Source organism: Oncorhynchus kisutch, linkage group LG26, assembly GCF_002021735.2.
Source record: "Oncorhynchus kisutch isolate 150728-3 linkage group LG26, Okis_V2, whole genome shotgun sequence".
NCBI classification, from domain to species: domain Eukaryota; kingdom Metazoa; phylum Chordata; class Actinopteri; order Salmoniformes; family Salmonidae; genus Oncorhynchus; species Oncorhynchus kisutch.
The window spans coordinates 40,003,167-40,025,372 of NC_034199.2; the positions used below are offsets into that span (position 1 = coordinate 40,003,167).

At 46.1% G+C, this 22,206-nt stretch overlaps 1 protein-coding gene across 2 annotated transcripts in view; it reads right to left on the bottom strand.

Moving 5' to 3' along the window:
- LOC109871410 (transmembrane protein 163) overlaps positions 1–22,206 on the bottom strand; it is a 112,146-nt gene that overhangs the window by 31,596 nt on the left and 58,344 nt on the right. The window lies entirely within an intron of this gene.

Here is a 22,206-nt window from a genome sequence, read left to right on the forward strand (position 1 = left end):
CGTTCTGCCCCTGAACAGGCAGTTAACCCACTGTTCCTAGGCTGTCATTGGCTGGTATACCATATACTGGGGTATTTGGAAATAGCCATTGGATAGTTTGTCAATACCATTAGTTTTTTAATACATTTTTACATTTGTTGCTACTTTTTACTAAGTATATACCTGCAGTTAACTTGTGCAGTATGTTAGGAGATAAAATGGATCACGTTCTTCATTTAACCTGTCACATTATTTTGCATGATGAAGCTGAGCCAGTCGAGTGTTTGTTTGTAAATGGCACAAGGGGTGAAAGCGTGAGCAGGTGAGTCCAGCTGTGTATTGACAGGGGTCGTGGTTTTATATTGAAAGTCAACAGTGTTCTTTGCTTCAATAGACTGATCACGGACATGCAACTATACTTTTTCTTTTCAGAAAATACATTAGTGCAACACATTCAGCAGAAAATAGCTTAATTTTCATCAGATGACAACAGATGTGGCTGGTAGCCACACAAGTAAATGAGCTGACAATGAAAGAGCAACTCTTTTTTGCAAAAATGATGCATGTTTGTTATCAATGTTTATCATAGAAAGAATGTAACCGGCTACATTTTCTAATGTTTTGTTTAAAGTTAATCTGCCATTTTACTGGAGAAAAGTAGGTTGGCTACACTGAGAAAAGTAACAGAGAAAAGTAGGTTGGCTACACTGAGAAAAGTAACAGAGAAAAGTAGGTTGGCTACACTGAGAAAAGTAACAGAGAAAAGTAGGTTGGCTACACTGAGAAAAGTAACAGAGAAAAGTAGGTTGGCTACACTGAGAAAAGTAACAGAGAAAAGTAGGTTGGCTACACTGAGAAAAGTAGGTTGGCTACACTGAGAAAGGTAGGTTGGCTACACTGAGAAAAGTAGGTTGGCTACACTGAGAAAAGTAACAGAGAAAAGTAGGTTGGCTACACTGAGAAAAGTAACAGAGAAAAGTAGGTTGGCTACACTGAGAAAAGTAGGTTGGCTACACTGAGAAAAGTAGGTTGGCTACACTGAGAAAAGTAACAGAGAAAAGTAGGTTGGCTACACTGAGAAAAGTAGGTTGGCTACACTGAGAAAAGTAACAGAGAAAAGTAGGTTGGCTACACTGAGAAAAGTAGGTTGGCTACACTGAGAAAAGTAACAGAGAAAAGTAGGTTGGCTACACTGAGAAAAGTAGCTCAAATCAATCAAATGTTATTGGTCACATACACATGGTTAGCAGATGTTAATGCGAGCGTAGCGAAATGCTTGTGCTTCTAGTTCTGACAATGCAGTAAATTCTAACAAGTAATCTAACAATTTCACAACAACTACCTTATATACACAAGTGTAAAGGGATGAATAAGAATATGTACATATAAACATATGGATGAGCGATGGCCGAACGGCATGGGCAAGATGCAGTAGATGGTATAGAGTAGAGTATATACATATGAGATGAGTAGTGTAGGGTATGTAAACATTATATAAAGTGGCATTGTTTAGTGACTAGTGACACATTTATTACATCCGATTATTAATTATTAAAGTGGCTAGAAATTTGAGTCTGTATGTCTTCTCTGACCTCAGCAGGCAGGCCCGTTCCCCTAGCGCAGATATTCCCAAACTGGGGAACGGGTACGAGCAATGCCGGCGGGGGGGGTACGCCAAATAAAAACGTGATTCACATTTTTTTTCTCACATTTTCAAACAGTCTATTTATATTTTCCAACGGGGCTATACATTTGGGTGACATTTTTCTCTCTCGCCTGAGCAGCCTCGTTTCACTGCCAAAAATAAAATTGAACAATCTAGTGTTCAGCGAAATAACAACACAATTTCAAATACAGGTAGCCTCGTCAAATAATTAACATCTGGCATCTGGCATAACATGAACCGTTACACTCTCGCGGGAATTCCACTAACGGTCCATATCTGGGGCAGATTGACACAATTTTTTAATTGGGAGACGAGCTGAAAGTTTTCTTTACTGACCATAATTTTCACTTGTCTGACCGCTTGTGAGGGGGTACATGTTAGTTGAGGTCATTTGTACATGTAGTCATGGGTAAAGTGACTATGTATAGGTAATAGACAGCGCGTAGCAGCAGTGCAAAAACAAATGGAGGAGGGGGTGTCAATGTAAATAGTCTGGGTGACCATGTGATTAATTGTTCAGCGGTCTTATGGCTTGGCATTTTGGTCCCAGACTTGTCGCTCTGGTACCACTTGCCGTGCGGTAACAGAGAGAACAGTCTATGACTGGGGTGACTGGATTCTTTGACAATGTTTTGGGCCTTCCTCTGACACGGCCTAGTATATAGGTCCTTGATGGCAGGAAGCTTGGCCACAGTGATGTACTGGGCTGTATGCATTTCCCTCTGTAGTGCCTTACGGTCAGATGCCGAGCAGTTGCCATACCAGGCGGTGATGCTCTCGATGGTGCAGCTACAGAACTTTTTGAGGATCTGGGTACCCGTGCCAAATCTTTTCAGTCTCCTGAGGGGGAAAAGGTGTTGTCGTGCCCTCTTCACGATTGTCTTGGTGTGTTTGGATCATGATAGATCATTGGTGATGTTGGACACCAAGGAACTTGAAACTCTCGACCCGCTCCACTACAGCCCAGTCGATGTTAATGGGGATCTGTTCGGCCACCTTTTCCTGTAGTCCACAATCAGCTCCATTTTCTTGCTCACATTGAGGGAGAGCTTTCTGACCTCCTCCCTATGGGCTGGCTAATCGTTGTCGGTGATCAGGCCTACTATTGTTGTGTCGTCAGCAAATGTAATGATTGTGTTGGAGTCGTGTTTGGCCACGCAGTCATGGGTTAACAGGGAGTACAAGAAGGGACTAAGCATGCACCTCTGAGGGGCCCCAGTGTTGAGGATCAGCATTGTGGACACTATGGTGTTGAAAGCTGAGCTGTAGTCAATGCACATTATTCTCACATAGGTGTTCCTTTTGTCCAGGGGGTTAAAGGGCAGTGTGGAGTGCGATTGAGATTGCGTCATCCGTGGATCTGTTGGGGCGGTAAGCGAATTGGAGTGGGTCTAGTGTTTCCGGGATGATGGTGTTGATGTGAGCCATGACCAGCCTTTCAAAGCACTTCATGGCTACCGACGTGAGTGCTACGGAGCGGTAATCATTTAGGCAGGTTACCTTCCCTTTCTTGGGCACAGGGACTATGGGGGTCTGGTTGGGACCCAGTCCTAAGTACTTTTAATGAACCCGAGGGTAAATCCCTGAGAGGGGATCAATACTAATTCCATGAGAACAAATAGTCACAGGAATAATTTGTGGCAAAAAAAAAAACTTTTATTACATCCCATCTTCCCAGTGGAGAGACCCATATTCCTGGGTGGGAAATTGAGTTGCAGGGCAGAGTGATGCCAATGTTTTATTTTACCTTTATTTAACTAGGCAAGTCAGTTAAGAACAAATTCTTACTTTCAATGAGAGCCTAGTGGGTTAACTGCCTTGTTCAGGAGGAGAATAACATATGTTTACCTCGTCAGCTCGGGGATTTGATCTTGCAACCTTCCGGTAACTAGTCCAACGCTATAACAACTAGGCTACCTGCTGCCGTGATAAGGAGGGGAGAAGAGGTGAGGGGCGGGGCGGGGGTGATCCACCAAGCCCTCCTGTAATACCAGTCAATGATCCTGGGAGAGTCCAACTGAATTGGGGAGGGTCATCTGCAATCTGCATCCATATAGCATCTCTAATCTTACACTGAACAAAAATATAAACATGTAAAGTGTTGGTCCCATGTTTCATGAGCTGAAATAAAAGATCCAAGAAGTTGTCCATATGCACAAAACGCTTACTTCTCTCTAATGTTAGTGAACATTTCTCCTCTGCCAAGATAATCCATCCACCTCACAGTTGTGGCATATCAAGAAGCTGATTAAACATCATGATCATTACACAGGTGTAGTGCATCTTGTGCTGAGGACAATAAAAGGCCACTCTAAAATGTGCAGTTTTGTCACACAACACAAAGCCACAGATGTCTCAAGTTTTAAGGGAGCATGCAGTTGGCATGGTGAATGTCCACCAGAGCTGATGCCAGAGAATTGATTATTATTAATTTTCTTATATGAACTGTAACTCAGTAAAATCTTTTTAAATAGTTGTGTTTATATTTTTGTTCAGTATAGATGCAGTGCTGTCAGAGAACAATACATACCCCCCTCTGAGTGTAGAGAGAACAGAAAGAAAGAAAGAAAGAAAGAAAGAAAGAAAGAAAGAAAGAAAGAAAGAAAGAAAGAAAGAAAGAAAGAAAGAAAGAAAGAAAGAAAGAAAGAAAGAAAGAAAGAAAGAGAGCGAGCGAGAGAGCGAGAGAGAGAGAGAGAGAGACTGATCTTGAGAATGCAGCAGTAATTGGTTTTGTGATTTCAATGGCTATCAATGAATATGTGAAATGAAATAATCTGCTTGGCAAAAGCCTCAGTGCCAGTGATATTACGTGGGAGAAAAGGAACACTGCTTCCATGAACTTATCCACTTTGCCATGGAGAGACTGTTAGCTAGCCTGGTTGTTCCATTAGTCAGGCTAATGTTGATGCTCTGAGATTGATTCCTATAGTATAGTCCTATTACACTGTATCTCAGTGAGAACATCTTATACCATTCTAATCTATAGTAGTTTAAATGGTCCATAGGTTGTTATTGGTTATTGGTGGTTTAGAGAAAACGATATTAGAGTAATGCAACCCAGAATGTAACACGCTTCACCAAAGTGAGTGCCATTATTCCAGGAAAACACAGAGTTCATTGAAATAATGAGGAGAAAAAAACTAGAATCTAGCTCAGAGGAAGACTTTCAAACTTTCGTGGAAATGGGAATGCTCTAGAAATCAATGTCAGGTAACTCCAAATGATGAATATTCAGATCCCTGAGGAGTGTGTGTGTGTGTGTGTGTGTGTGTGTGTGTGTGTGTGTGTGTGTGTGTGTGTGTGTGTGTGTGTGTGTGTGTGTGTGTGTGTGTGTGTGTGTGTGTGTGTGTGTGTACTGGTGCACGTCTGCATGTACTACATAAGAGTGAGGTTGCGAAAAGGGTCATTATTAGCTATGGCTTAGTGTTTTTTAAAATTATTTGTTCAGAATAATTGATTATTGTAATGCAGTGTTAAGGGAGCTAGCGTACAAGCATTTCACTGTAACTTTTATACCTGCAGTGAACTGTGAATGTGATAATTACAATTTGATTTGATTTTACGTGATTTAGTCCTTTATCTTGGTCTGTTAGCTAATTGTCTCATGTTGATAAAGATAACTAAGTCCCTGGTGCAGCAGCAGCGTGTTAAAACAAAGCCCTTGGTTTCCGGTTCTTTCCTCCTTAATTAACAGGCTCCCACTGCAGACCGCTCAGACTGCTCCCCTTCCTACCAAATCACACCCTCCGTCTTCCCCTTCACAGATCTCTCAGACCGCTCCCCTTCCTCCCAAATCACCACCTTCGTCCTCCCCTTCACAGACCGCTCAGACTGCTCCCCTTCCTACCAAATCACACCCTCCGTCTTCCCCTTCACAGACCTCTCAGACCGCTCCCCTTCCTCCCAAATCACCACCTTCGTCCTCCCCTTCACAGACCTCTCAGACTGCTCCACTTCCTCCCAAATCACCACCTTCGTCCTCCCCTTCACAGACCTCTCAGACCGCTCCCCTTCCTCCCAAATCACCACCTTCGTCCTCCCCTTCACAGACCTCTCAGACTGCTCCCCTTCCTCCCAAATCACCACCTTCGTCCTCCCCTTCACAGATCTCTCAGACCGCTCCTCTTCCTCCCAAATCACACCCTCCGTCTTCCCCTTCACAGATCTCTCAGACCGCTCCCCTTCCTCCCAAATAACCACCTTCGTCCTCCCCTTCACAGACCTCTCAGACTGCTCCCCTTCCTCCCAAATCACCACCTTCGTCCTCCCCTTCACAGACCTCTCAGACCGCTCCCCTTCCTCCCAAATCACCACCTTCGTCCTCCCCTTCACAGATCTCTCAGACCGCTCCTCTTCCTCCCAAATCACACCCTTCGTCCTCCCCTTCACAGATCTCTCAAACCGCTCCTCTTCCTCCCAAATCACCACCTTCGTCCTCCCCTTCACAGACCTCTCAGACTGCTCCCCTTCCTCCCAAATCACCACCTTCGTCCTCCCCTTCACAGACCTCTCAGACTGCTCCCCTTCCTCCCAAATCACCACCTTCGTCCTCCCCTTCACAGACCTCTCAGACTGCTCCCCTTCCTCCCAAATCACCACCTTCGTCCTCCCCTTCACAGACCTCTCAGACTGCTCCCCTTCCTCCCAAATCACCACCTTCGTCCTCCCCTTCACAGACCTCTCAGACTGCTCCCCTTCCTCCCAAATCACCACCTTCGTCCTCCCCTTCACAGACCTCTCAGACTGCTTCCCTTCCTCCCAAATCACCACCTTCATCCTCCCCTTCACAGAACTCTCAGACTGCTCCCCTTCCTCCCAAATACCACCTTCGTCCTCCCCTTCACAGACCTCTCAGACTGCTCCCCTTCCTCCCAAATCACCACCTTCGTCCTCCTCTTCACAGCGGCCCAATTTAAAAGTAGACACATCCGACATGGCTTTCCCCCACTGCTGGGCTGCAATATGTTGTGTTTAATAATTCAGACCCTACAGCACTAGGTGGCTCTGCAACGGCTGAGAGGACCGCTCCAGTCCACAGCCTGCAAAACCAGGGGAAGAACCAACCTCCCTCTCTCCCCCTGCTTCCCCCTCCTTCTCCTGCCTCCCTATTTCCCCCCCACCTCCCTATTTCCCCCCACCTCCCCTCCCCTGCCCTTTCTCCCTCTGCCTTCCCCTCCCCTCCCCCTCTCTCTCACTCCACACAGTCCACACTGGCTCCCCCAGCCTCCCCTTTTCCTGCATTACCTCCCAGGCTCTCTCCCACATCGATTTCAGTGCAAACAATCGATTCCTTTAGTAAGGGAAGTGCCATCTGGGATTCGGCTGCCTGCCACCGAGGCTTCTGATGTTATGATGAGTTAGTGCCAAAGAAAGTGGGGTGCAGGCGCCTAGACGAAAGCAGGGTACAAATATACAGTACATTACAGGAGACAGTCCTTGGTGGTATCAACATTGACCCACAACAACAAAAAGGACATGGAAAGTGGAACAAATGTTATATTCTGAGGTAAAACAGTCACTACAGTGTCAGTACCTATGATATACAGTATTTTCTTCACAGCTCTGAGTAACATCATGCCGTGTGCTGAAGGAAATCTCAGAACATTCTCTCAGGAAAACACAGCATAGCAACAGCACCACCTTTCAAAGTCCCCCAGGTTGTTTAGTTCACTGACTGTCTGCAAAGGCTTACAGCACCTCATTATAATAAATACAAAACTCACTCGCTGTTGACTCCAGTACTAATTAAATCCTGTGGGATTGCGTCTGCCTACTGTAATCTACTGCATCTACCGCATACAGCTCACAGCATTAGATTTAGTTTTGTCTGCTTTGTTTTCTCTTATTGCAAGTCCATGCAGTAAGCTGGCAAATTACGGTTATATCCATTTGGAAAGCATTTTTGCCCTTTTAACGATCTGCCGGTGGAGAACTGTCCAATCTACAGCATCTGACTGATGTCATTTCAGTTGAGCCGTGGAAGGGCGCAGTGAGACGCCAACAGAAGAACAGCTTAATTGGGAGAATTCAGGACAAATATGACAGAGAACAATAATTGATGTGTGTTTTCTCAGTCCAGTGTTCACCAACAAAGCCCTGAAAGACAGACCTTGACTGTAAGAACCTTCACCTTCACCATCAAAGTCCTGAAAGACAGACCTTGACTGTAAGAACCTTCACCTTCACCATCAAAGCCCTGAAAGACAGACCTTGACTGTAAGAACCTTCACCTTCACCATCAAAGCCCTGAAAGACAGACCTTGACTGTAAGAACCTTCACCTTCACCATCAAAGCCCTGAAAGACAGACCTTGACTGGAAGAACCTTCAGAAAACAATGGCAATAGAGGGTTAGAGATCTAACCATGTTACCACCACTGACAATGGTCACAACTATGTGCCCCATGTTCTCCTGAGCACACGCTGGTTGAATCAACAATGTTTCCGTTGAACCAACGTGGAATAGCAGTTGAATTGACCACTGTGCCCAGTGGGATAGTTTAATGGAAAAATGACTGGTATAAATACAACTTTAAGGGGAGATGGCTGAATAAGAGTGAGGATTCTTCAACACATAATACAGCTACAGTTTAGGATGTATGACCAGTGTGTATTAAAGTGTTTTGTTGAGGCTTACAGCGTGTGATGTTGCTCTGCTGTTGCTATGTTAATCTCCCACGTGGAATGACTTAATACCACACACAGACACACAAGCACACATGCACACGTACACACCTAAACACACACACCTAAACACACACACACACCTAAACGCACACACACACACACACACACACACACACACACACACACACACACACACACACACACACACACACACACACACACACACACACACACACACACACACACACACACACACACACACACACACAGTGTAGTAAATACACAAACACATCACCTTTCCCTTGCAGCTATTTCAGCTTAGCCACCAACACATTAAAGGCCAAACAACATTACAACCATTTACTAAACAAACGTATTATTAGCTTTCAAATCTTTGAGGACTGCTTATTTGCCAGTGGCAAGAATTTACACTGCCGCAGCTGATATCAAGCAGTTTATGATTCATTATCCTGGATTACTGTAGGGTAATTAAACAGTCTGGATATAAAAAAGAAAAAAGCCTTTAGACAGGATGAGAACAGGATATCAGGGCTCTACAGCGCAACCATTTAACTTGCATATGCGCCTAAATATTTTGCTGTGCGACATGGATTTTTTTATTTAGGAGCACCAGTGTTTCTAGGAAAATTCTAGATTCTAGCTTTAAATATAAATAATAGTTTTCATTGTGTTCCTAAACATCTCTTCTATGCGCCTACATTTTTCAATTTAGGCACACGCGGGGATGTCAGAGTAGAGCCCTGGATACATCTGTTTGGTTTCTATCTTGAAGCCAACTGAGTGCAGAGCTGAGTCTGACAGCTGCCTGGTGCTTGCCTTGATGTGTGAAAAGGTACGCTTTGTAACCAGCGCTACCTTGGCATGTCTAATCTGAGGAGATGGATCGAGGTCACTAACAGCAGCCTAGTGCCGTCTCCTCCCAGCTCCATGTAGGTTCCATGGTTCCACGGAGCCTCTTGAGACCAGGCTAACTAACTGGGACTGGCTTTGGAGTCATCTCCTTTTTTCCATGAATATCATTACAGTGCCTTGCGAAAGTATTCGGCCCCCTTGAACTTTGCGACCTTTTGCCACATTTCAGGCTTCAAACATAAAGATATAAAACTGTATTTTTTTGTGAAGAATCAACAACAAGTCGGACACAATCATGAAGTGGAACGACATTTATTGGATATTTCAAACTTTTTTAACAAATCAAAAACAGAAAAATTGGGCGTGCAAAATTATTCAGCCCCCTTAAGTTAATACTTTGTAGCGCCACCTTTTGCTGCAATTACAGCTGTAAGTCGCTTGGGGTATGTCTCTATCAGTTTTGCACATCGAGAGACAGAATTTTCCTCCTTGCAAAACAGCTCGAGCTCAGTGAGGTTGGATGGAGAGCATTTGTGAACAGCAGTTTTCAGTTCTTTCCACAGATTCTCGATTGGATTCAGGTCTGGACTTTGACTTGGCCATTCTAACACCTGGATATGTTTATTTTTGAACCATTCCATTGTAGATTTTGCTTTATGTTTTGGATCATTGTCTTGTTGGAAGACAAATCTCCGTCCCAGTCTCAGGTCATTTGCAGACTCCATCAGGTTTTCTTCCAGAATGGTCCTGTATTTGGCTCCATCCATCTTCCCATCAATTTTAACCATCTTCCCTGTCCCTGCTGAAGAAAAGCAGGCCCAAACCATGATGCTGCCACCACCATGTTTGACAGTGGTGTGTTGGTGTGTTCAGGGTGATGAGCTGTGTTGCTTTTACGCCAAACATAACGTTTTGTATTGTTGCCAAAAAGTTCAATTTTGGTTTCATCTGACCAGAGCACCTTCTTCCACATGTTTGGTGTGTCTCCCAGGTGGCTTGTGGCAAACTTTAAACAACACTTTTTATTGATATCTTTAAGAAATGGCTTTCTTCTTGCCACTCTTCCATAAAGGCCAGATTTGTGCAATATACGACTGATTGTTGTCCTATGGACAGAGTCTCCCACCTCAGCTGTAGATCTCTGCAGTTCATCCAGAGTGATCATGGGCCTCTTGGCTGCATCTCTGATCAGTCTTCTCCTTGTATGAGCTGAAAGTTTAGAGGGACGGCCAGGTCTTGGTAGATTTGCAGTGGTCTGATACTCCTTCCATTTCAATATTATCGCTTGCACAGTGCTCCTTGGGATGTTTAAAGCTTGGGAAAGCTTTTGTATCCAAATCCGGCTTTAAACTTCTTCACAACAGTATCTCGGACCTGCCTGGTGTGTTCCTTGTTCTTCATGATGCTCTCTGCGCTTTTAACGGACCTCTGAGACTATCACAGTGCAGGTGCATTTATACGGAGACTTGATTACACACAGGTGGATTGTATTTATCATCATTAGTCATTTAGGTCAACATTGGATCATTCAGAGATCCTCACTGAACTTCTGGAGAGAGTTTGCTGCACTGAAAGTAAAGGGGCTGAATAATTTTGCACGCCCAATTTTTCCGTTTTTGATTTGTTAAAAAAGTTTGAAATATCCAATAAATGTCGTTCCACTTCATGATTGTGTCCCACTTGTTGTTGATTCTTCACAAAAAAATACAGTTTTATATATTTATGTTTGAAGCCTGAAATGTGGCAAAAGGTCGCAAAGTTCAAGGGGGCCGAATACTTTCGCAAGGCACTGTATTCAGCTGAGCTCAGATTACATACAGACCGACCAGTAATGGTCCTCTGTACTACACCTGCTCCATCCTAACCCTCCCTTTACAGCCACATAAACACACACACACAGGAATGCACACACACGTGCAAGCACACATACACACACACACACACACACACATACACACGCTGCTCAGCAGGTGAATCTGTTGTCCAGTGTGAGCGATGAAAAGGCAATAGGTTGTTTTTTTCATCAGGTAATCAGTCTGATGGAGAAGGAAATGTTTGCAGCATCCCTCTACATCTTTGTATCTACAGGGTTTGCAGCATCCCTCTACAGCTCTGTATCTACAGGGTTTGCAGCATCATGCTACAGCTCTGTATCTACAGGGTTTGCAGCATCCCTCTACAGCTCTGTATCTACAGGGTTTGCAGCATCACTCTACAGCTCTGTATCAACAGGGTTTGCAGCATCATGCTACAGCTCTGTATCTACAGGGTTTGCAGCATCACTCTACAGCTCTGTATCTCCAGGGTTTGCAGCATCACTCTACAGCTCTGTATCTACAGGGTTTGCAGCATCACTCTACAGCTCTGCATCACTCTACAGCTCTGTATCTACAGGGTTTGCAGCATCACTCTACAGCTATGTATCTACAGGGTTTGCAGCATCACTCTACAGCTCTGTATCTGCAGGGTTTGCAGCATCACTCTACAGCTCTGTATCTACAGGGTTCGCAGCATCACTCTACAGCTCTGTATCTACAGGGTTCGCAGCATCACACTACAGCTCTTTCTCCAGAGGGTTTGTCAGTCTCAAATAGATGACTGTCAGCAGGCACAGATGTGTCATGTTTTTGGCCTCAGTTGTCTTTCACCTTCCCTCGCTCTCTCTGCCACTTTATTATCATTCCTCTCAGTCCCTTTTTGAGATTCTGCTGGGTTTCACTCTTCTCTTTCCCTCTCCTACTCCAGGGCAAATAACAGCATCTGGTTACTGGCTGGCTGACGCCCAGCTGACAGTTATACCGAGGGCAGTGGCCCTTGAAGAACTTTAAACAGTTACCGTCTGCCTGCTCTCTGCGGTAGTGCTCCTCTTCAGCTCTCCACAGAGAGTCTCTGGTGAGTTTCTCCTCTCTATAACAACAAATGTGGGTTGTGGAACATCTCACAGAGAGAGTCCAGTGTGTGCTGTGCAATCTCTTCTATCACTTTCTCTCTGTTTCTCTTCCTCTCCCTCTCTTTGTCTCTCACTCCTGCCCAGAAAGCCCAGACTCTCTCTATCTATTGCTCACAGACACATTGACTGCTTGTCTGTTCCTACTCAATTTTCTTATCAAGATTGAGTTAAACTGATTGTACTGATAAACAATAGGGGTGTTACGGAACCCTGAAGTGGCTAGTAATTCACTGCATTCCTGGAAGGGACACTCTTACTCGTGTTTATCCACAGTGGCTGCAGTAGCCTACAGTATATGTTGACCAGGAACATATAGCCTACATGTTGACCAGGAAAATATCAGCTGAACACAGCTTTTCACAGCTCTGATCACTGGGACACCATACTCAGTACTTTTTTGGAATGTAAAAATATTTGACCATTAAAACTCATATTTTCCCTAACCCTAACCCTAACCCTAACCCTTAACCTATCCCTAAACCTAACCATATCCTTAACCCTAACCCCCAAAACCCTAACATGAAAGCTTACCCAAATTCTTACCCCAAAACCCTAAACCTAACCCTTAAGGTTAAAATAGCATTTGGACAAATTCAGGACGTGAAAAAAGTCCTGCCTTTCAAAAAAGTTCTTGTTTTCCTACCTTTTCAGGACATTTGGGTAAATTGTTAGAACATTGGGGTCCTCACAATGTAGGAAAACAAGTACACACACACACACTCTTCTCTCCCCTTTATTTGTCTGTTACTACAAAACATGATTAATGCTGCTTATACTATTCATCTCCTCTATTTGCAGTTACTCCAGTTACATAAGAAGACTATCAGCACCAAGTATCAGTCCTCGGTCAGTCCTGAATTGATATAACTGCATCCTGCCAGCCAGCCAGACTATCAACAAGATTTCTATAGCCTCATCCAGCTCTTGAGGCACGATCGCTACATTCCATACGGTGTTTATCGACACAGTGAATTCTCTGTCTGGACTCTGTCCAGGTCACTAGGGAGGCCTGCGAGCCAAGGCTGCTTCGCAATCCATCAGCCTAGACAACTGAATAGCAGAAATCTGCTTATACTGTCTTTCCTTAGGGTGATTAGGGAGATATGAGCAGCCAGGCCGAACCATTGGGCATAAGAGGGGTGGGGGAAGAGGTTTGTCTGTGATTCCCTGAAGAACAAGATCTTTTTGACAGGACACAATCAGACTGAATAGCCCATGGTGGGGTACAGGCCCAAAGTTACCAATCAAGGTTTTACAGTGATAGTTCACTCCAAGATAAAGGATTGGCACATACCAGCAGAAGATAACTCCAGCACAGTGGCAATCATGACTTGTCCCCAAACAATATAATGGATCTTTCCGTAGAACCAATGTTTCAGTCAATAGACCTTCATCAGTGGCCAGGTCGTGGGTGCTAGCTTCGTGCCAGCCCTGGGAGAAGGCAGCGCAGTGCCTCTCCTGAGGAGGGGTGTGTCTGGGTTAGTCCAGAGGAGGAGGAGGGAGGATGGCTGGGCTAGTCTAAACCTGCCGGGCTGCATCATCCTTTTATTTTTAGACTGAGGGGAGCTCTGGGGCTCGCTGCTGCTCTGGCTTTTAGTGGCAAGAAACAGGGTAAGAATACATTAACGTGGTTAGTCATTGTGTTTCCATAGCAGCTCAACCAGCAGTGTGTTTCTCTACTGATGTCGTGATTCAGATCCTCATCCTAAGGTGTGTCCTAAAATGGCCACCGACATGTCCTCCTCCCCCACGACCATCTTGGGAGAGAGAGAGAGAGAGAGAGAGAGAGAGAGAGAGAGAGAGAGAGAAAGAGAGAGAGAGAGAGAGAGAGACAGAGACAGAGACAGAGACAGAGAGAGAGAGAGAGAGACAGAGACAGAGACAGAGACAGAGACAGAGACAGAGACAGAGACAGAGACAGAGACAGAGACAGAGACAGAGACAGAGACAGAGACAGAGACAGAGACAGAGAGATTCACATGTTTCAGAGGGGGAGAAGGGCATACTGTATTAGCAGCTGTTATTCTAATCCGTTTTAGGATTGATTGACTGATATTAGGATGGCTGCCATCGTCGGCACTCCCAGACTTTCTCCTCTAATCAAAGAGCAGGCTTGTGGCGCTGGGTGGCGGTGGCCTGGCTGCAGTGGTGGGTTAATAGATCAGATTGACCTGAATTCAGCACTGGGGCTTAACATGGTTAGACTAGTCCCTAATGGGGCAGAAGGTAGATAGCTGTCTGGACAGCACTGGACAGACCTGCTCAGGTTACTGGTCTCTGGGCAGTCTGGTCTGTTGATGGGGGAAATATGCAATGAAAGAAAGCCAAGGGCAGATCTGCTGGGGCTGTTAACAGTCATCCACCTGACCTTTAAGGCCCATACAATACTGTGACTGGATTTCACAATTCTCACACAAGGGCAGAATGCAAAGAACAAATTGATTTTCCTGCTGTCACCATTAAACCTTAGCAATATCACATGTAGCAAGGTATGTTAAATATACGTCCTTGGTGGACATATCTTCACATAACCACACAAAGTAAGGCTTCTTGAATGGTGAAACATAGAGAGCTCTGTGTGTGAGGATCTCACAGAATGATTGGAATCACACAAAGTAAGGCTTCTTGAATGGTGAAACATAGAGAGCTCTGTGTGTGAGGATCTCACAGAATGATTGGAATCACACAAAGTGGCAGCCTTATTGTTGTTGTCTTGCATTCTGACCTAGCCTGGCTGACCTAGCCTGGATGACCTAACCTGGCTGACCTAGCCTGGCTGACCTAGCCTGGCTGACCTAGCCTGGATGACCTAGCCTGGCTGACCTAGCCTGGATGACCTAGCCTGGCTGACCTAGCCTGGCTGACCTAGCCTGGCTGACCTAGCCTGGCTGACCTAGCCTGGATGACCTAGCCTGGATGACCTAGCCTGGCTGACCTAGCCTGGCTGACCTAGCCTGGCTGACCTTCCAGAGATGCTGATTCAGAGTAGGGTTTCACTTTAAATCAATTCACACACACACACACACCTCAGAGAGGCTGAATTGATCAGCTCGTAAGTAATGTGTAGTTTTGCAAAACAAATGAGGTCTCAGTCAGACTAATGCACAATGAAATCTAGACTCAATGTGGGTGAGATACAGTATGTTTCAAGTTTATTAAGAAAATAAAATGATGTTTTTTTAGGCATCCATTACCATTTACTGAGGTAAATAAATATTACTCTGATTCATCTGCACCAGTCTGTCTTTCTGAAAGATTCTTCGTCTGATCTAAATATGCTATGTTGAATTTATGTAGTTAATATTATATGCAGACAGACAGCAAATGTTGCATTTGTCTAAATAAGTCATGGAAATGTCAAACTGCATATCAATGTTTCATACATTCTTCCAAGAATAAAATTGCTTAGAAGGGTTTTTACAACACACACTCCCAGTTGAGGTGCAAATCTTCAGTCTTTCTATTTATATCATCAACAAAATACAGTGGCCTTCGCCGGCAGATTGGCATTTATTGTCATGACTCTTGCCCTGGAGGCAGCTCTGCAGAAATCACTCAATTCTATCTCCAGGGCAAGATTCATGACAATAAATATCAACCTGCACTTCGGCCTGACAGTACGTGTATGAAATCGACGGACACTGCTCTTTTGTACCAGTTCATATCAACAAAACACAGTGGCCTGTAGTGCTAATAGGAGTATCATACTCTCTGACTCTGAGCAGACTGACCCTGCTCTTTTGTACCAGTTCACTACCCACTCAGTCAGTCTTCCACTAGCTTCCCTTTGCAAGGCCACAGCCACTAACCTAAAAAAAAACGACAGAGCTGCTACACTGATCTGAGGGGAAACATTTGTCTCTCTGTCTAATCTCAGTGAAATGGTTGGTTGACCCAAGATGAAATAGTGCCAAAACAACCTCAAATCAGGGCATTGGTTGCAGGTTGAGCAGACTCAGACACCATGGTTGTATCCCAAAGGGCACCCTATTCCCTATATAGTGCACTACTTTTGACCAGGGCCTGGCACCATATTCCCTATATAGTGCACTACTTTTGACCAGGGCCTGGCACCATATTCCCTATATAGTGCACTACTTTTGACCAGGGCCTGGCACCCTATTCCCTATATAGTGCACTACTTTTGACCAGGGCCTGGCACCCTATTCCCTATATAGTGCACAACTTTTGACCACAGCCGTATCAGAATAGGGTTCCATTTGGTATGCGGACTATATTTCTATGGTCACTCCAATTGTAGAACAGTATTCGATTCAGACTTTCTCAGTATTATGAAGCACAACACAAAATAAAGTGGGAGACGTGTTGAGAAGTCAATGCTACTGTGACAGCGGGACACAATGCAAATAGTCCAGGTAGCCATTTGATGACCTGTTCAGGAGTCTTATGGATTGAGGGTAAATGCTGCTGAGAAACCTTTTTGTCCTAGACTTGGTGGTCCAGTACCGCTTTCCATGCGGTAGCAGGGAGAACAGTCTATGACTGGGGTGGCTGGGATCTTTGACAATTTTTAGGGCCTTTCTCTGACTCCGCCTGGTGTAGAGGTCCTGGATGGCAGGCAGCTTAGACCCAGTGATGTACTGGGCCGTACGCACTACCCTCTGCAGTGCTTTGCGGTCGGAGGCCGAGCAGTTGCCGTACTAGGCAGTGATGCAACCAGGATGCTCTCAATGTTGCAGCTGTAGAACCTTTTGAGGATCTGAGGACCCATGCCAAATCTTTTCAGTCTCCTGAGGGGGAATACGTTTTGTCGTACCCTCTCCACGACTGTCTTGGTGTGTTTGGACAATTCTAGTTTGTTGGTGATGTGGACACCAAGGAACTTGAAGCTCTCAACCTGTTCCACCACAGCCCCGTCGATGAGAATGGGGGTGTGCTCGGTCCTCTTTTTCATGTAGTCCACAATCATCTCCTTTGTCTTGATTACGTTGAGGGATGGGTTGCTATTCTGGCACCACCCGGCCAGGTCTATGACCTCCTCCCTATAGGCTGTCTCGTCGTTGTTGGTGATCAGGCCTACTACTGTCGTGTCGTCTGCAAACTTAATGATGGTGTTGGATTTGTGCGTAGCCATGCAGTCATGGGTGAACAGGAAGCACAGGAAGGGACTGAGCACACACCCCTGAGGGGCTCCAGTGTTGAGGATCAGCGTGGCAGATGTGTTGCTACATACCCTCACCACCTGGGGGGCGGCCCGTCAGGAAGTCCAGGATCCAGTTGCAGAGGGAGGTGTTTAGTCCCAGGATCCTTAGCTTAGTGATGCGCTTTGAGGGCACTATGGTGTTGAACGCTGAGTTCTAGTGAATGAATAGCATTCTCACATAAGTGTTCCTTTTGTCCAGGTGGGAAAGGGCAGTGGGGAGTGCAATAGAGATTGTATCATCTGTGGATCTGTTTGAGCAGTATACAAATTGGAGTGGGTCTAGGGTTTCTGGGATAATGGTGTTAATTAATTTGAGCCATTACCAGCCTTTCAAAGCACTTTATGGCTACGGTTGTGAGTGCTACGGGTCTGTAGTCATTTAGGCAGGTTACCTTAGTGCTAATGGGCACAGGGACTATAGTGGTCTGCTTGAAGCATGTTGGTGTTACAGGTTCAATCAGGGACATGTTGAAAATGTCAGTGACAACACCTGCCAGTTGGTCAGCACATGCCCAGATCACACGTCTTGGCAATCCGTCTGGCCCAGTGGCCTTGTGAATGTTGACCTGTTTAAAGGTCTTACTCAAGTTGGCTACGGGAGCGTGATCACACAGTCGTCCGAAACAGCTGATGCTCTCATGCATGCCTCAGTGTTGCTTGCCTCGATGCAAGCATAGAAGTGATTTAGCTCATCTGGTAGGCTCGTGTCACTGGGCAGCTCACGGCTGTGCTTCCCTTTGTAATCTGTAGTAGTTTGCAGACCCTGCCACATCCGACAAGCGTCGGAGCCGGTGTAGTAGGATTCAATCTTAGCCCTGTAATGGAGCTTGCATGTTCGATGGTTCGTCAGAGGACATAGCAGGATTTCTTATAAGATTCCAGGTTAGAGTCCCGCACCTTGAAAGCGGCAGCTCTACCCTTTAGCTCAGTGCGAATGTTGCCTGTAATCCATGGCTTCTGGTTGGGGTATGTACGTACAGTCACTGTAGGGACGACATGCACTTATTGATAAAGCCAGTGATTGATGTGGTGTACTCCTCAATGCCATCGGAAGAATCCCGGAATATATTCTGTCTGTGCTAGTCTGTGCTAGCAAAAGAGTCCTGTAGTTTAGCATCTGCTTCATATGATCACTTTTCCATAGACCGAGTTACTGGTGCTTCCTGGTTAAGTTTTTACTTGTAAGTAGGAATCATGAGGATAGAATTATGGTCAGATTTGCCAAATGGAGATCGAGGGAGAGCTTTGTACGCATCTCTGTGTGTGGAGTAAAATCTAGAGACTTCCTTAGATTTTGTGCACCAGTTGTTGATTACAAATATACAGAGACCGCCCCCCTCGTCTTACCGGAGTGTGCTGTTCTGTCTATCCGGTGCAGCGTATATGCTAGCTGAATGTTTTCCATGTTGTCATTCAGCCACGATTCAGTGAAACATAAAATATTAGTTTTTGATGTCCCGAAGATATGATGTTCGTGATCGTACCTCTCTAATTTATTGTCCAATGATTGTACATAGGCAAGTAATATTGATGGCAAGGGAAGATTTCCCACTCGCCGTTGGTGGATCCTTACGAGGCACCCCGCCCTGTGTCCTCTATACCTACATCTCTTTCTCTTGCCAATGAAGGGGATTTCGGCCTTGTTGGGTGTCTGAAGTAAATCCTGTGCTTCGGCTGAATAGGCTATTGGCTACTCTCTAAAACTGTAAGAGTACAACCCAAGTGTTCACTGTAAACGCACGCCGGAAGTTGCACAAAATTCTCACAATGTTCAAGTTTTGGAAGACCTAAAATGCGCTCAGAGGGAACATTGAACACAACACTTTGGTTATCTATCGCGCTGCTGAGAACACACACGGGGAGCTATATAAATGTATTGTTATGAAATGCTTTACAGTATCTTTAAATCAACTGATGAACGCTGAGGACAGGCTATAAATGCAAATTAACCGTTTATTTGCGATGTTTGGCCATTTCCAAAGCAACCTTTGACGTTGAACATAACATATAGCCTGTTAAAGTCCAAAATGGTCTTGTCATATAGTTTTACCTGTAATTACGGTGATCTAACTATCAGATCCGCAATACACCCTATCTGATCTAGTCATGTCAGTGAGTGTCAAAGAGTCTTTTTCATTTTCCTGCAGCCCAAAAAAACTACTGAAGTGGTGAAAGTGAAAGATTGTTAACTGGAGGATGGAGGATGGGACTCCCATTTTGATACCTGAGCCACACCTATCCTCTCAGCCCAAGGTAGTTTTATTTTCTCCCTCAGCAACAGCAAAAAGTAGTGCCCCCCCCACTCCACACTGATTGGATGTTCAACTCAATCATAGGTGTAGAGTAGCCTAACAGTTACTTGGAGAAGTTTGAGACATTGTTTCATCACAAACCCTTGTGTTCCACCCACCCATAAGGCTTTCACACAAACAAACCTCAAGTTGCACATTCCTCATTGACTCATCATAGCAACATGTATTTGTGTACAATATAGTCACTTTTCAATACTCTGTCCTTCATTTTGAGGGGGGGGGGGGGTGAAAACTGAGAGACAGAGAGAATGAAAGTAGCCTTTGCCAAGTCTCATCTTGTCTTTTTCAAGTCTCATCTTGTCTCTGCTGTCTTATAGTCTCTGTCTCGTCTTAGATGAGAGGAGGGAGGGATGAGAGGAGGGAGGAATAAGAGGAGGGAGGAATAAGAGGGAGGAATAAGAGGAGGGAGGGATGAGAGGAGGGAGGGATAAGAGGAGCAAGGGATAAGAGGAGGGAGGGATAAGAGGAGCAAGGGATAAGAGGAGGGAGGGATAAGAGGAGCAAGGGATAAGAGGAGGGAGGACTAAGAGGAGCAAGGGATAAGAGGAGGGAGGGATAAGATGAGGGAGGACTAAGAGGAGGGAGGGATGAGAGGAGGGAGGGATAAGATGAGGGAGGGATAAGAGGAGCAAGGGATAAGAGGAGGGAGGATAAGAGGAGGGAGGGATAAGAGGAGGGAGGGATAAGAGGAGGGAGGGATAAGAGGAGGGAGGAATAAGAGGAGGGAGGGATGAGAGGAGGGAGGGATGAGAGGAGGGAGGAATAAGAGGAGGGAGGAATAAGAGGAGGGAGGGATGAGAGGAGGGAGGAATAAGAGGAGGCAGGGATGAGAGGAGGGAGGGATAAGAGGAGGGAGGGATAAGAGGAGGGAGGATAAGAGGAGGGAGGGATGAGAGGAGAGAGGGATAAGAGGAGGGAGGGATAAGAGGAGGGAGGATAAGAGGAGGGAGGGATGAGAGGAGGGAGGAATAAGAGGAGGGAGGGATGAGAGGAGGGAGGGATAAGAGGAGGGAGGGATGAGAGGAGGGAGGGATGAGAGGAGGGAGGGATAAGAGGAGGGAGGGATAAGAGGAGGAGGGGTTAGAGGAGGGAGGGATAAGAGGAGGGAGGAATAAGAGGAGGGAGGGATGAGAGGAGGGAGGGATAAGAGGAGGGAGGGATAAGAGGAGGGAGGGATAAGAGGAGCAAGGGATAAGAGGAGGGATGACTAAGAGGAGGGAGGGATAAGAGGAGCGAGGGATAAGAGGAGGGAGGGAAAAGAGGAGGGAGGGATAAGATGAGGGAGGGATAAGAGGAGGAGGGATAAGAGGAGCAAGGGATAAGAGGAGGGAGGGATAAGAGGAGCAAAGGGATAAGAGGAGGGAGGACTAAGAGGAGGGAGGGATAAGAGGAGCGAGGGATAGAGGAGGGAGGGATAAGAGGAGCAAGGGATAAGAGGAGGGAGGGATAAGATAGGGAGGGATAAGAGGAGGGAGGGATAAGAGGAGGGAGGGATAAGAGGAGGGAGGGATACGAGGAGGGAGGGATGAGAGGAGGGAGGGATAAGAGGAGCGAGGGATGAGAGGAGGGAGGGATAAGAGAGGGAGGGATGAGAGGAGGGAGGAATAAGAGGAGGGAGGGATGAGAGGAGGGAGGGATAGAGGAGGAAGGGATAAGAGGAGCAAGGGATAAGAGGAGGGAGGATAAGAGGAGGGAGGGATAAGAGGAGGGAGGGATAAGAGGAGGGAGGGGATGAGAGGAGGGAGGGATAAGAGGAGGGAGGATAAGAGGGAGGGATGAGAGGAGGGAGGAATAAGAGGAGGGAGGGATAAGAGGAGGGGAGGGATAAGAGGAGGGAGGGATGAGAGGAGGGAGGGATGAGAGGAGGGAGGGATAAGAGGAGGGAGGGATAAGAGGAGCAAGGGATAAGAGGAGGGAGGACTAAGAGGAGGGAGGGATAAGAGGAGGGAGGGATAAGAGGAGGGAGGAATAAGAGGAGGGAGGGATGAGAGGAGGGAGGGATGAGAGGAGGGAGGAATAAGAGGAGGGAGGGATGAGAGGAGGGAGGGATAAGAGGAGGAAGGGATAAGAGGAGCAAGGGATAAGAGGAGGGAGGATAAGAGGAGGGAGGGATGAGAGGAGAGAGGGATAAGAGGAGGGAGGGATGAGAGGAGGGAGGGATAAGAGGAGGGAGGATAAGAGGGAGGGATGAGAGGAGGGAGGAATAAGAGGAGGGGGGGGGGGAGGGATAAGAGGAGGGAGGGATAATAAGAGGAGGGAGGGATGAGAGGAGGGAGGGATGAGAGGAGGGAGGGATAAGAGGAGGGAGGGATAAGAGGAGCAAGGGATAAGAGGAGGGAGGATAAGAGGAGGGAGGGATAAGAGGAGAGAGGGATAAGAGGAGGGAGGGATAAGAGGGCAAGGGATAAGAGGAGGGAGGATTAAGATGAGGGAGGGATAAGAGGAGGGAGGGATAAGAGGAGGGAGGGATAAGAGGAGGGAGGGATAGGAGGAGGGAGGGATGAGAGGAGGGAGGGATAAGAGGAGCGAGGGATAAGAGGAGGGAGGATAAGAGGAGGGAGGGTGAGAGGAGAGAGAGGATAAGAGGAGGGAGGGATGAGGGAGGGAGGGATAAGAGGAGGGAGGAATAAGAGGAG